Below are 14,957 nucleotides of genomic sequence, written 5' to 3' on the forward strand. Positions count from 1 at the left end.
CTTTAGTTGCAAATTTGACACACTGTATGTAGATCACGCAAATTCAAATACAGAAAACAAAAAAAATTATATAGAAATTAAAATTATAAAAAAAATGCATACAATTATACACGTATATATATATATATATATATATATGATTAAAATTATAAAATATACAAAAGATAAAAGAGAGACTTATAGAATTTTTCAAATATATAAACAGTATTGTACTGGCTGAATATATCTTCTAATGGATAAAATGCTTTGTAATCTGTATTGTTTCTTGCTAATGCATAAGTGATTTATTTATCTTGACATCAAATTTTGATGCATTTCACGCATTGTAATCTACGGATAAACATAGATTAGGTTAACCAGGAAATTGTGTCTGGCGTTGCAGACAGGTACTTCCTGCTGAGCTCCGGCATCTCCCCTGATCTGTAATCGCATTGCTGACGGTTTCCTATTAAGTTTATGGATTGTAACCTTCGTACGATATCGACTTTATATAAAACCCGACGTAGCAGTTGAAACTTTTTCAGTTCACGATAACTGGCAATCGATACTGTAGATATTTGTTTCCCCTACTCTAGAGATACTTTTTTCTGACGACTTTTACACAGACTCAACATATCTATATCGCGAACTATGTATGTATGAATATATGTCCGTTTTTGCCATTATGTACACCACGATCTTCGTTTGATTAAATTTCATACTCACTGACGAAGCTCATCTCTCGTTTTTCAAGATGAGCATAAAATACTTGTTTACTCACCGTACCGCTTTGCACAACTTCGCTCACTCTCTGGCAACGAGATCTCGAAGAGCAAATTGCGTTATTCCTCCAGCCGCGGGCCCTACAAATACCTGCAGTACACAAGTTTAAATAGGAGTCATTTTTGCTATATTTTCTTTTACTCTATCCAACTTCGTTTGTACTAATTTTATATCAAAATAAGGATTGAGTTTTCGTAGAGAAATATCACCTGATGGAAACGCGTAGAAATTATGCGTAATAAACATAAAAATAAAAATAAAAAATAACTTTCTTAATTAATCTAAAGTCAAATTCAAGTTAGCATACAGTATCAGCAATTATTTTCACTAATAACTGATCATACTTGATTCACATATTTGTATTCATCATATTTGTTATTGTTACATTTAAAATAAAAACATTCTAGCTCTTTTCAGATTTTAATAACATAATATTACTTTTAAATATATTGAAGTAAAATATCCAAATTAATAATAAATTTATATATATATATATATATATATATATATATATAGATGATTTAGAAATCAAATTTTTATATATTCCAAAATCTTTCCATAATCACTTGCGTTCATACTTCTATTACCTATATACATCAAATACTAGAAACCAAAAGTAAATTAAATGAGGTTTATTACCTTTATATATAAAACTCTGACCATTTCATCTAGCTCTATTACTCGATATGAACTGTGGCCATATAAAAGTACTTGAGTTGAATTTCTCTCCTTTTTCGCTCCATATCTTTTATGTTTCTTTCTTTTTAACAAGTAAAACTACATTTTGCATTATACCTATCGGCCGGATTGTTCAAATCTCGCACGAATATACGCTTGGCTGATCGTTCCATTGCGAGGTGGTACGCGCGGGATTATAGGGGCGGAATAGTTAATTAAGTTTCTGACGGTCACGGGGGAGAAGCGACCGCTTGGTGAATCATGCCAGGTGGATCATAGAGTCAAGGGGCGGATAGCAGAGAGGTGAGAGGAACGCCGGTGGCTTCTGCTAGTGTGCTACAGGGATGTACGAGATACGTGCAGCTCGTAATTACGATCTGCCACCTTCGTCGCTATCGGGCTTAACTTTGGTAAATAAAATCGACGATGGAAACCGTGGACATCGGATGTCCATGCTTTGCGCCTACCATTCACCCACCATAGGGTTTTATCCCGTCACCATTTTTTTCGAGCACTATCGCTACACTCGCGCGACAATCGCGTCGAGCGTTTTCAGCATCAGTTAAGTGATCAAAATACACACGTGGTGAAAAAATACAAACGAATAAATGCGTCGTAGCAAATAAACGCTTATTATTATCAGTAGAATATGCAATTAAATTCCCGCATAAACTATGAAACATCGTATAAAACTCAAGAATTAAGTATGTGCGTTTATTGTTTATTCCTTAAAAGAAAAAGATGTTCATTAAAAGGAATACATAAAGATTAGAATATTGGATTTACAGTTATCAATTACACGGAAAAGCTTTCCTTTTTGTAGAGGGTAGGAGAATATAAAATTCTATAAAATCCAAGAAATGACACAAAGAATATTTTAATTCCCAAATGAAATCGTGGACAGAATTGCTCCAGATTGGCTCTAGATTCGAGATTTCATAGCTAAACCTCGACTACTTTCTGAACCAAATTAGAGAACTAGGCTCCATGAATAAATTCAACGATGAGACTCGTACGAATTTAACAGTCATCGCCTCGAATAATCTCAATGAGGGAGCCTTTCCACATCAACCGGCACGGCATTGAAGCGACAAGCTCTCATTACTATTCTGTAAGCACGCGTTGAGACGACACTAAGCGACTCCAATTAAGTGCAATCGAGTATGCACCATGACCATCGGTGTACATCGGATTAAATGTTTTCCCGGAATATTATGTGGGAGTCTCCGAGAATACGATCGGCTTGCCCGCGGCACCTACATTGATTCGACTCGAATGCTCCGCTTTGGAACTTTGTTTATACCGGGCTTTTGTAATTCAGATCTCGGGCATTACTATTGATATTCATATTAGTCGTAGTCGAATATGTATGTATCATGTTCTTCCGTATAATGAGAATAGAAAATTACTCGTAGCTTTTGATACAGAAACCCATATATATATATTAGGTGTTGGAATTAATTCGTAGCGTTTTACAAGTGATGGGAAGTACTTTCATTAATGTATTTTTTAATGCTCATGTAAAATAAATAACATTCTTTCATTAAAAACGCTACGAATTAATTCCAACACCTAATATATATATATATATATGTACTTTCTATGCGAAGGCATACAGTCTACGTGCTATGCGCCAGAAAATACTTTTACGTCATGTATATTTGACGTAAAAACTTTAAATTTTTTAGTCGTATTTGAACGAGATGAATAGAGAAAAATACTCTGAATAGAAAAACAGAATATATAAAACTATAAAAATACAACGAAATTTTTTACGATAAATTATTGTGTCGCTGTGTTGCATAATGAACAGATATAAAAAAAATTAATACGCCGTATTAAATATAAATTATAAATGTCATCGCTGATATTTGATCCATCTGCTAAAGACATATCAACATTGCTAGCTACGGAATACTCATTCAATAGAGAACCAGTGATATTAATGGTCATTGTAATTGTACTCAGCACACGCGATAAGCCGAAGATAAGAGTGTCCAATCAGAAGCCAGAGACTAAATCAGATTATCATATCTCAAGTATTCCCAGTAAGTCGCTCACATTCCTCTTTGTGAGACTAAGTAGCCATAACTCAGTCTACAGACCATATCAGTCGGCAATATCCCGGTAATAAATTAAATCAACGAAGATAATCCAGATAGAGTCTGTTCTATATCTATAGAGTTGCTCAAGAACCGATATCATAATGGATATAGCACCTATACGTGTAGTATCCTATAACCTTCTATTAACCCTCCCCCATTTCACCATTCGCAGTTCTCTTATGTGTACATGTATGCCTTAATACGCGTGTGTACATATCGCGAACGGTGCAACAAAGCATCGACCAATAACTGGAATTACTTTTCGAGATCATAAGAATGGAGAAAATCTCTCTGTTCAGTATCAGAAAAATAAAATCTTAACGAAACTGATTACAGTAACGTATCATTTTACGTCCTACTGTATCCTGCACAAATTTTCCCTCGTATAATAATTTTCCCTCTTTATTGTTCAAACTTTTCCGCGTAAGAAAGCCGTAGAAATATATTCCTACATCTTCAAAAAAAACATCATCTCACAATGTAAGACGTACGTTTTTCATCTTGCTTGCATAATGCTGTGATGACATCTTGCAGCTGCGTCAGGACTGTCTTCGACTTGGCATTTCTTTATACCGAACTCTAAATACAATGGCGAAATAACTTGCCGCTTTTATGGGACTTTGGCAGATTGTCTCGTATTCGAAACGTATTCATCTCACTAGTAAACATTTACTAGCGTATTTTGAATCTTAACATAAAACATGCAATAAATTAATACCTACTAATTGTCAGTCAAGCGTTTTTTGTGTGATAAATTAACGCAATAAATCGCTTCTGCCTATAAAAGATAAGACAGCTAAAAAAAAATCAACATCGAGAACTGATGAGAAGCAAAAGAATCTTAGAGAGAATATACGAACGAGATATATATGCATGAGCTTTTACTGAAAGAAAAGACGTTGATTTCAGAGACCTCCTATAAATGAATACGATTTTAATGGCGTTCTCTTTCTTGCTTGAAGATGATCCTGTAAAGACCGAAAGCAAAGACGCTAGTGTTACACATAAAAGCTTCCGCGAAAAGATTATTAAGAATTATACATTAAAGGTACTTTATTGCATCTTTCTGTATTTAATTTAACGAAGTATATATGAATGCTTCATGTGAACAGAAAACATAATCCATAATGAATCATATATAATTGTGTTATATCGTTAGAACCTTGATGAAATTGCATAAGAGCTTACATTTTGCAACCGGAAACGGGATGAAAGAAAGAGCGACGTGGGAAACTTTCTCTCATACGAGGACGAATTAAAAAGTTTCTGGAGATTGGAGACGAGAGACGAGGATCCTTTTTACGTGGAATGAAACTGGGTCTTACATACGATAGATAGAGAGCGGTTTCGCGAAAAAGTTTTTATTGGGCGCAGTAGCGAGATATGGTACGGTAGTTATCTCTGGCATACGATGTCTTACAAGGGATACCTTAGCTATCTGACATGGTGTTCGATATCCCTTTATTTATGAAGTAATCAAAAATTCTGAACTCTAACTTCTACATATCCTAATTCATGTGAGATAAGTATAACGCACGCACGCAAATATCGAATACCTATAATTCTTTAGATGCATTTTGTCCCAGTAAGAAATTAATAATTCATGTTTAACTGATTGCATTCATCTTTCAATCGCAGTCGTCATTAAGATTGCTTTCAGCAAAATGAGCGGCGTAGAGAAAAGAATCGCAATACCGAACTCAATTTTTTCTTATAGGCGTCGGCACGTAATACTTCTGCGGAGTTGGAGAGCTTTTGACATGAAGACGCGATGAAAAAAGCGAAAAGAAGAATGCCGTTAAAATCGAATTCATTTATAGAAGTCTCTGGAATCGATATCTTTACTTCACTAAAAGCTCAGATATCGTAGAAATGGTATTATCTATGTACGTAAATAAATACACACAGAAATAAATACACAAAAAAAATATCGAGGACTCTGTCTATATTAATTTTCATATATATATACGAGATTTTAACAAAACGTTAAGTTATGCTATTCTCGTACTTAGATGCATGGTTTAAATTCTAAGACAGGTCTTTGTTGTCATGCACTAATTAATGGCCATTTACAGGATGATTACGATCTTATGACGGAAAACCCGACAACACAGATGAAAAGATTTTGAAGTGAGAAAACTTGCATATCTTGTATGTCAAATAATCAAGTTCAACCATAAAAGATTCATAAGAACAATATGTTTAATATCATGTAAGGCGCTATCAAGATGTATCTATCTCTACACTTATACAAATAATATAATAGGTCTCTTTGGGATATCACGCAATTTCATGATAGTAATATGCATTCAGAATGATTTTCAACTATTTCATCATAATATCTCTGGTAACACGGGACAAAGGATGTCCACGGGCATTGTTTGACCAATTACAAGAATGGGACATATCCCACCGGTAAATGTAACTCCAGTAATGACTTGTGTTTGAAGTACATATTTCGTAAGCAGTAGACCAATTATTTTATGTAATACAACAAGTATAACTCACAATCACATATATCACATATAGTATATTCTATATACAAATATATATATATATAATACATGAATATGCAAATATTATATATTTTTTAATGAAAAGAAAACGCTATCCGTATACATGTCTTTCTATTCTATTTTCCTGATTCAATAAAAGAACTTTACATTATTGCATTCACTTTAAACGAGTGTAAATATGCGTATAATTTATAATAAAAAGTGCATAAATAAAAGTATTATAATTACGTAAAGTAACTGTTTTCTTATTTTACTGCAATAAGTAAAATTCATGATCTTACAGCACTTTCAACTTTCTCTCGCGCTCTCTTTTTCTTTCTTCTCTCAAGGGTACTCGCAATATAAATAATTATGTAAGAACGTCACTACGTAAACTCGGGAACGCTAAGTGAGCTACATTTGCGTCAGACGACTTATATATAACTAAAAGATTATCATTTTCTGATGTTGTTTTTACTTTAAGAAGATGTGTACGCTGTTGCGACGTTAGAGCATAATGTTTCACGTTGCATTATGTCCTGTTAATTTTCGGGGTTAATGCGGTATAACGTAATCCCACTTACTTGCTGCATTTAAGACGCATGCGTAGCGCAGCACAGAATGAATATTTTATGTAGAAAGATAGAGATAGAGATAGAAATAGATAGATAGATAGAGATAAATATAGAGCGAGAGAGAGAGAGAGAGAGAGAGAGAGAACTGAACATTCCAATCAAATTAATCTTATATCTGCATAATTTCATAATAAAAGCTTCCTAAATATATTCATTTACTCGTAATTTAATTTCAATTTAGCTTTAATAATATATAATATTTATTTATAAATGCATTTCGTTATTAATTGTTAAAATTTACATAATGATTTTTATTTAATTTAAAGGTTCTCTAATTGAACGATTTTTTTTACTTTCAAACAAATTAAAATTTTCTTATAAATATTGTACACAAAATCTAGTGTATCAAATGCTGCAATTGAAATGGAGTAAACAATTATGCATTAGGGAATTATGTAAAGCATTAAATCGGCACAACGCGTGTTTACAATTTCTGATATAATAATATATGTCTATTTATTAAATATACATCACCCACAAACAAGAGCATGTTAAAATGGAAACTAAAATATTCATTTTGCTATCAAATCGCTACATGGTAATTTCCTATTTAGATAAACTATTTTTGCGACCCAATATCCTACCGGAAATCTACAGTTAGCCGTTGGCCCGTAATTTTATCACAGTTCTAACACACGGTTCTATACTTGAAACCGACGAGCCCCAGCAAATCCTGGCATTAGCGTCATGGAATAATCTTTTGAGCCATCCAGCACTGCCTAACCAACCGGCTCTAATTTGTCCAGATTTACTGGTTGCATACATGGTCGTTTTTTAATCCGGAACGTAAAATGTACGTGCTGCTAACAGACAAGACACTTCCATTAACTATATAATACCTACTATATCAAAAATTAAAAAAAATTTCTTTTTTTAGATTGTTCAGTTCGCAGTAAAATAACTTTAAAATAATAAGTATTATATATAAGTATTATATATTTTGCACACAACACACAAAACACACAACAAAACATGTAATCACATGTAAGCAAATTATATAGCAAATTATTTACTCGTTTTGTTTTATTAAGAAATAATGCGCTGCTCTTAAAATAAGTAGAATTTTTGTATTTCATATAAAAAAACTTGCATTCATTTTTGAACTACAGTTTATGTAAATAGCTAGCTTCACTAGGAAATACCTGAATGCCTGGCGCTTTCAGGCAGGGTTGAAAATTCAGCACGCATTATTCAAATACCGTGCGAGGTAAGGGCACTCAGGCGGACGAAGACGAAGAGGCGATCACGGCAAGTTAAGAGAAATTTGTCGGGAATGAGTCACGAAATAGCTGTCGGCCACAGTTACCGTCGTAATTTTCTTCGCGGCCGTGATAAAGTTTATCGAGCGTAATCCTGAAAGATTCATGAAGGACTTGTTCCGCGTTCGCTTACTTATATTATGTACAAACATGGCTTTCGATATGCGGTCCGAAGGGACACATCGACAATTCGTTATGCTCGCATACTTATTAAAAAAATATTGCTACAGAGACGTTGTAGATAAACTTTGATAATATCACAGAATTCAATTTTCAAAAATTTTATAATTTCTATTTGCGTCACCGTGTCGATCGGTATAGTTTGATTTAATTGCGTAAAAATTTCAAGCATAAAAATTGACGAGATTCCTTTTGTGAGTAGTTATCTCAGCATGCTTCCAGATGCCTTTTCAGCGAGAACACGAATTATTATTCACATGATACAGAGAACTGTAACAGTGATGGCAGCGACCCGTGCATTTCCGTATCCGCACCTGGGTATCTCAGTTTTGTCTGTTTTCGCGTTTCTCACGCGAAACGGAGAAAAAACGATACGTACGAGAGAAAACTGGCAAAACGGAAGGCAAAGAAATTTTATTCGTTCTCGAAGCTACGCCAATCTCGATCGTCGCTTCTCACAAGTGCGCGGCCGCCGTTCCTCTGAATATATAAATTTCGTGTCTAGTAGAAATTGCACCCTCGCTTCAAATCCCACCTTCTCGTCTTTCTTGCTTCAATACTTCGTCCCGAGCGTGACAAAAATAAATAAAGTATACTTTGTGTCATCGCAGACTGCTACTAGCGTATTTCAGCATGAGCTGATTAAAATGACACGCCTCGTTAGGTCGTGTCAGATTTTACTCGCTCTGACCTCTCCAGTGGACGAGAGCGAAGTGACAGAAAGAGAAAAATGTCAAGTTGTGCGTAGTGTATTAAAATTTCGTTACCGTTATTCAGCGCTACTCATTGTCAGACTTTTTAATCATGGCTCATCAGCAAAAAGTAGGGCAGAACAGAGAGTAAAACAGTTACGTCCTGCAGTATCTAATTTTGTATGCTAATACGATAAAACTCTAAGATTTAATATATACATTCGCAGGTGTGTAAAAATGTAAAACTAAATTTTCCTAAAATCAAATTTAATTAATAGCACGATTCTCTTTCCCTCTCTCTCTCTCTCTCATTAATGATACATTAGTTGAACATTGAACACGTCCATTACGTAGAATGTATTGCGCCAATAAATTTATTATGGAAGACGATGGTCGAATTTTGTAAATCAAAAAAGTACAGTTAAATATTAGAAATCACAGTTAAATACTCAACAAACGTCACTAGCAGTTTCCCGGAAGTATGCATATTTTGTTTCAAACTACTGAACTGCGTAATTTGGCAACTTACTAGTCGAGCTAACGTGTCGGTACGTCGGTTGGAATATTAACGACATGTGAAGTAAAACAGTTTACAGTGCCCGGCATGCATATAATTACGACAGCGTCTAGTTTACCGTCACACTCGTGGGCAACAACGATGAGCAACTAATTAGCAACTTCGCCGGACGGTAGTATCTACGTACAAGTGAGGAAAAGAGGGGAGGGAGTTGAAAAGCGACGATGCGTTGAGTGCGTGATCACCTGAAGTGGTATGTGTTCTCTGCAATGTACAAACATTCATTTACAATGGCGAGATGTAAATCATGATGCAATTAAGTTAACACCGCACACGTTCAAATAACATTCATTGCTACACACCTCGGATGATCGTAATTACTGCAATTAGATAAAATTGATTCATGACATGAAATATCTCTATGTTGATTTCTCGTTTCGTGCGAAACGAAAGTGCAATAATCGATTTATAAACACTTCCGATTGCTAAAAACTTCCGAGTACTAAAAATGATGTTTTTCAAGAAACGTTTTTCATAAATCTTCAAAACTTTACAGATCTCCAAAATACGAATACAAATATGAACGAGCTTTGTGCGCTCAAAATAATATTTTTTCAAATATGTCAGGAGATATAAAGTGGAAAATACACATACAGAAGAAGAATACACGACATAGCAATCGACGTCCCACTCGATCGGACAGCTTCAAGTGCTCAGGGTGGAAAAAGCAGACATCGATAGTCGATAGCCAACTATTCGCAACTCGTGGAAAGTTGTTACCACATGGAGATACTCTCAGACAAACCAAAAAGACAGTTTGAGGCCAGTTGTTACCTGCTTTGCCTAACCGCCCCTCATACCCCCGAACGAGGAAGCAAAGAGTCAAAGCAGTATAGAGGATGGAGAGGAGGAAAGGAGGCAACAGTTCTAGAGAATAGCCTCGCATTTGGTTACCCCGACTGGGACCATGAATATCTATCGAGTCGATTCGGCATTCCTGCAGGATGCATATAGGTAGGTATCAGGATCTCGAGTACGTATTAGAATAGTATTCAGTTTGCGCCACGCTCGTTCACGTACAATACCTTCAATTGTCGGTCGAATTTCGCGCGCTCCTATTTTCGACACTCGGAAGATATCAAACGGGAAATGAAAGAAAACGGAGCGAGTAGGTACACGTATTGCAACTAGGAGCAGTTTGTCGATATTCAGAGAAACGCGCTTCTACAACATCGATAAAAGAACTATGTTTTTCACCGGTATTTTACTTCGTCTCTATAACGCAACCGTTACGCTAGAATCGGTTAGATCGAAGGAAAACGGGAAATTCTTGGATGATGGAATTGACGATCGTTGTACGTTTATTCTACATTTTCGAGAGAGCGAAATATTATTTGAAAACCGAAATATCCTAAAATGCACGTTTTTTAAGGTCGTCTTAACGATTGAGTGACTAAATAAACGGCTCTGGTAAACAAAAGGCTCGAATTTATTCCACTCTGCGAAGCGTGCGGCGCACAGCTTGTCCCATTTTGGAAAGACCTGATTCACTTTGTTTCAACGGTCAATAAGCGGTCACACGACCTGTGATCAATCTACCGAATTGCTTAACAAAAATTAGTCCATTTTACGGAATGTAAAACGAAGTTTGTATATATTAACTCTTTGTAAAATATAATATAACAAACAACAGTTTGAATCCAATTTGTCTCCTCATCATCTTTCCTACAACATTGGATCACTATTATTATTAATCCATGCTTTTCTTCGTGCACTTTAAACCGGCACACATAGACTCACTTCTCAGTGCTTTCTAGAAAAGCAGCTTTCAAAAATATCCGTGGTTCCCAAGATAATGCAATACCATAGCCCTGCGATTCTCGTTATGCGGCCATGTCCAAAGTTATTTTTCGAAAGATTCTATTCTACCCGTTCATCTTCAAGGAGAATAAGTATGGAGGGGAATTTGTTGTCCTCCAGCTTGGTCCTGATATACGCAATAACTCTCGCAATAAAAACACAGGGAATAACTCGGCCAAGCTACTGGTACGCGGAACGGGTGAAAAGCCGAGAACGGAAAGAGAATGAAAATTCAGAAAATGAGGTAAAGAGTAAGAAAGAGAACAAACAGAGATGGTGGCGGTAAGAGAACTGAGAAGGCAGGGTGGCATGAAGTTTCGCGCTATTTGAGACAGGAAATCGAAAGAAAGGATAAATGGAAGAAGAATGGCAGCTGCGAGAGGGGAAATGCAGAAGTCGGCATGCCGGTGGCAGATACGAAAGTCAAGACAAGGGCTTTCATACCGCCATTGAGGCAGATTTCGAGGAGTGCGAGTCGGCTGGCTGAAACGATAAGAATTTAATATGGACGTACCTCTTCGCCTTTATCAGACTTTATAACGTAATTACCTCAGAGTAGCTGGCATTACTAGAACTATGTTTAATATGATTCGAATAAATATGCTTTCTATTATTTATCATCTTCAAGATCGCACGCAACATGTAATTATTTATATTACATGTTTATGTAATTATTTATTAGATATGTCAGTGTAGGTATGGTGTATAAAATAAAGTGTCAATCCCCCGACAATTCATAAATAGAGTACTCCGTAATATCATAGGATATTATCTGAATTTCAATTTGTTCGTAGTGATATCAAAATGCGTACACGTATCTCTCTCTCTCTCTCTCTCTCTCTCTCTCTCTCTCTCTCTCTCTCTCTCTCTCTCTCTCTCTCTCTCTCTCTCTCTCTCTCTCTCTCTCTCTCTCTCTCTCTCTCTCTCTCTCTCTCTCTCTCTCTCTCTCTCTCTCTCTCTCTCTCTCTCTTACTCTGCCGAGGAAGACAATCTGTGTATTGAATTCTGAAAACGTACGAAAAAACAAAAAAACGAATTTTATTTCGGAACACCGTGAGTAGGTATATATATATATATATCTTTTCGTCGCCATCCTGCTTCCCAGTGAATCCGTTTTCTATTAAAGGAGTTGCTCGGAAAGATTGAACGTGAAAAGAAATGTACCACAGAAAATGAGAAAAACAGTAATATTCGGTATCCTTGATTTCCTCTTCTCTCTCTTCCTCTTTCTCTCAAACGCGTTAATAGTACACATATCGAAATATTAAGGTCAACAATGGTTTATGTAATTCAATTAAACCACGTCCGAGTTTTATGAGAAAAAGAGATCACGATCTATTATTACGAAAAAGAGAAAAAGAATTTCATGCATTAGATATTCCTAAACTACATTTGTGTAACAAACTACGTTATATTACGTTTAATAAAATGTGCAAATAAGCTGTTTGCTTTTTACCATATTGATATTTTTAAACAACCTCTACATACATATATGAAGATATGTCGGTTAATATGCTGCCAGCCGAGTAACGCATAATAAACGCATTAGTTTGAAATTTTTGCTAACATGATGCAGTCTAATGTAGACACCATTAATTTAATATTCGTGCCGCATAATTTGCCGCGATTTAATATAGTTTATATATGGCAATCCTGCAACTTTGCTAATATTATTCGTTATTCGCATAATACCTTCAAAATATTAAACAAGAAAATAATATCAAATTAAAATGTGAAGATTGTTCTATATTTATTAACATTATAAAAACATTACTAAGAATATTAATAAAATACATATCACAATCACTATTAAGAATATAAAATACATATCACAATAATTTCATTAATTAATTTTCTCGTTTAAATTAATCATAACTTTTCAGAGATAAAATTTGTCTGAATATTTGGCATACCACAAAAATTCATCAAATTATTATATAACTATTTGTTACTTTGATTAATTATTATGTAAAATCTACCTAAAAATCTATTGCTATATTGTAACTCATCATATTAAACGTTAAAAATGGTTACAAAAAAATATATGCTCGCAAAAATATGAGACATTTCATTTATAGCTGTATATTTTTACGGGAATCAACTGCTGCTACTACAACTATTTTTACGATTGAGACGACATACTATTATATATTTTACATGCCAACAAATTTTAACTAGCGATAAGCTCTCTCTCTCTCTCTCTCTCTCTCTCTCTCTCTCTCTCTCTCTCTCTCTCACACACACACACACACACACACACACACACACACACACACACACACACACACACTCATTTTCCTAGGTAATTTTGACGGTTGGACGACAACAGCAAGGAAAGAATATAAGAAAATACAAAATGAAATTTTCCCTTTTCTGCCGGATGCTTATATAACACTATCATTTCAAGATGGTGTATCATAAATGAGACTACAGGTGAAGTCAATTCGGTCACACTTTGATGCTACCGCGAGCATTACCATTACATTCTTTATGTGTCCCAATTGCCCAACATGTTGCAACTTTCATTTTATGCCAAAACGCAAAGAACAAAATAACGAAAGAGCTATTAAATGAGAAATTAATGACAAGAGATGACGTTTAATGTAACACGTGGCTTGGTGAGTTTTTAATTTTTACCGTTTGCGAGGCGAGAGAAGCTTTTACGCGAGAGTAGTTAAATTTTTATAGGCCTCTGTAATTAAGAGTGGTTTGTTGCATCCGCGACGTCCAATTGAATATTTTTCATGAGCATATGGCTTTTTCTTGTGATGGCTGAACTTGCTGTACCCCATAATAATAAAGATTATTTTTATTTGCTTTGAATATTAAATTTTTATTAAAAAAATATATTTCATTTGAAAAGACTTATTTAAATACTACAATCAATATCCAAAATTTTGTAACAAATTATACACCGCAAAAGATTATCTGTAAAATACTTCATTTTTGAGGATATATTATAATTTCCACTCAACACAACAATGATAAAGAAGGACTATTTTTTACAACACGAAGTATGTTACTTACAAATGAGCAGCGAGGCTAAATTTCCTTGGAGATTAAGTGGAACATATCGCTGCTAGCGACGCGACGCCCGTTATTAGGTGGAGAATGTGAAATGTTGCGACAGGTCTATAAAGCGTTGTAAGAAGAATTTGTCACCTGATCTTGTTTAAATTCTATGAAATACATTTATAAGGGACGATTTACGAGCTCCATCTTTTACGAGGAGATACTTTAGACCATAAATTGTGGACTCATACAGCCGGTAGTAATGGGAGAATATTTTTCCCAATGCTCATATTACGTACACTATGACACTGAGAAAAAATATTATGCTGTTACGACTTACGGGAATGCATTACCTAAAATATTGTGTTATTAACGCGACAAGTGTTTCGACGGAATTCCACGGCGCATCGCTAAATTATTTCTTCCGGCATATTAGATATGATGAGTGCCCATCCGGGCACTTAGAATACCTAGGGAATACCAAACTATAAATTACCACAACATCTTTCTGCTAAATCCAACATGATACATAGCAATTACGAAAACGTCGCAAGATTCAAAAACAAATGGAGATAGATAGATAGATAGATAGATATCGTTATTTATTAAGCGCTCTAAAATTGAGAGAGAGAGAGAGAGAGAGAGAGAGAGAGTGTATTCTTTAAAGCGTATACAGATTAAATATGTCATTTTAATTACATTGTAATTGTTTAATGCAGACTACTTTTTTTCTTATGTTTTTTAAACAAATTTCTTTCAAAA

General features: G+C 34.9%; 1 long non-coding RNA gene across 1 annotated transcript in view; it reads right to left on the minus strand.

Moving 5' to 3' along the window:
* The window catches only part of LOC147910578 (uncharacterized), a 213,888-nt gene that overhangs the window by 24,544 nt on the left and 174,387 nt on the right, over positions 1-14,957 (minus strand). The gene's annotated exons all lie outside the window — the stretch shown is intronic.

This window comes from Acromyrmex echinatior, chromosome 2 (assembly GCF_024713525.1).
Source record: "Acromyrmex echinatior isolate Ae372 chromosome 2, ASM2471352v2, whole genome shotgun sequence".
NCBI classification, from domain to species: domain Eukaryota; kingdom Metazoa; phylum Arthropoda; class Insecta; order Hymenoptera; family Formicidae; genus Acromyrmex; species Acromyrmex echinatior.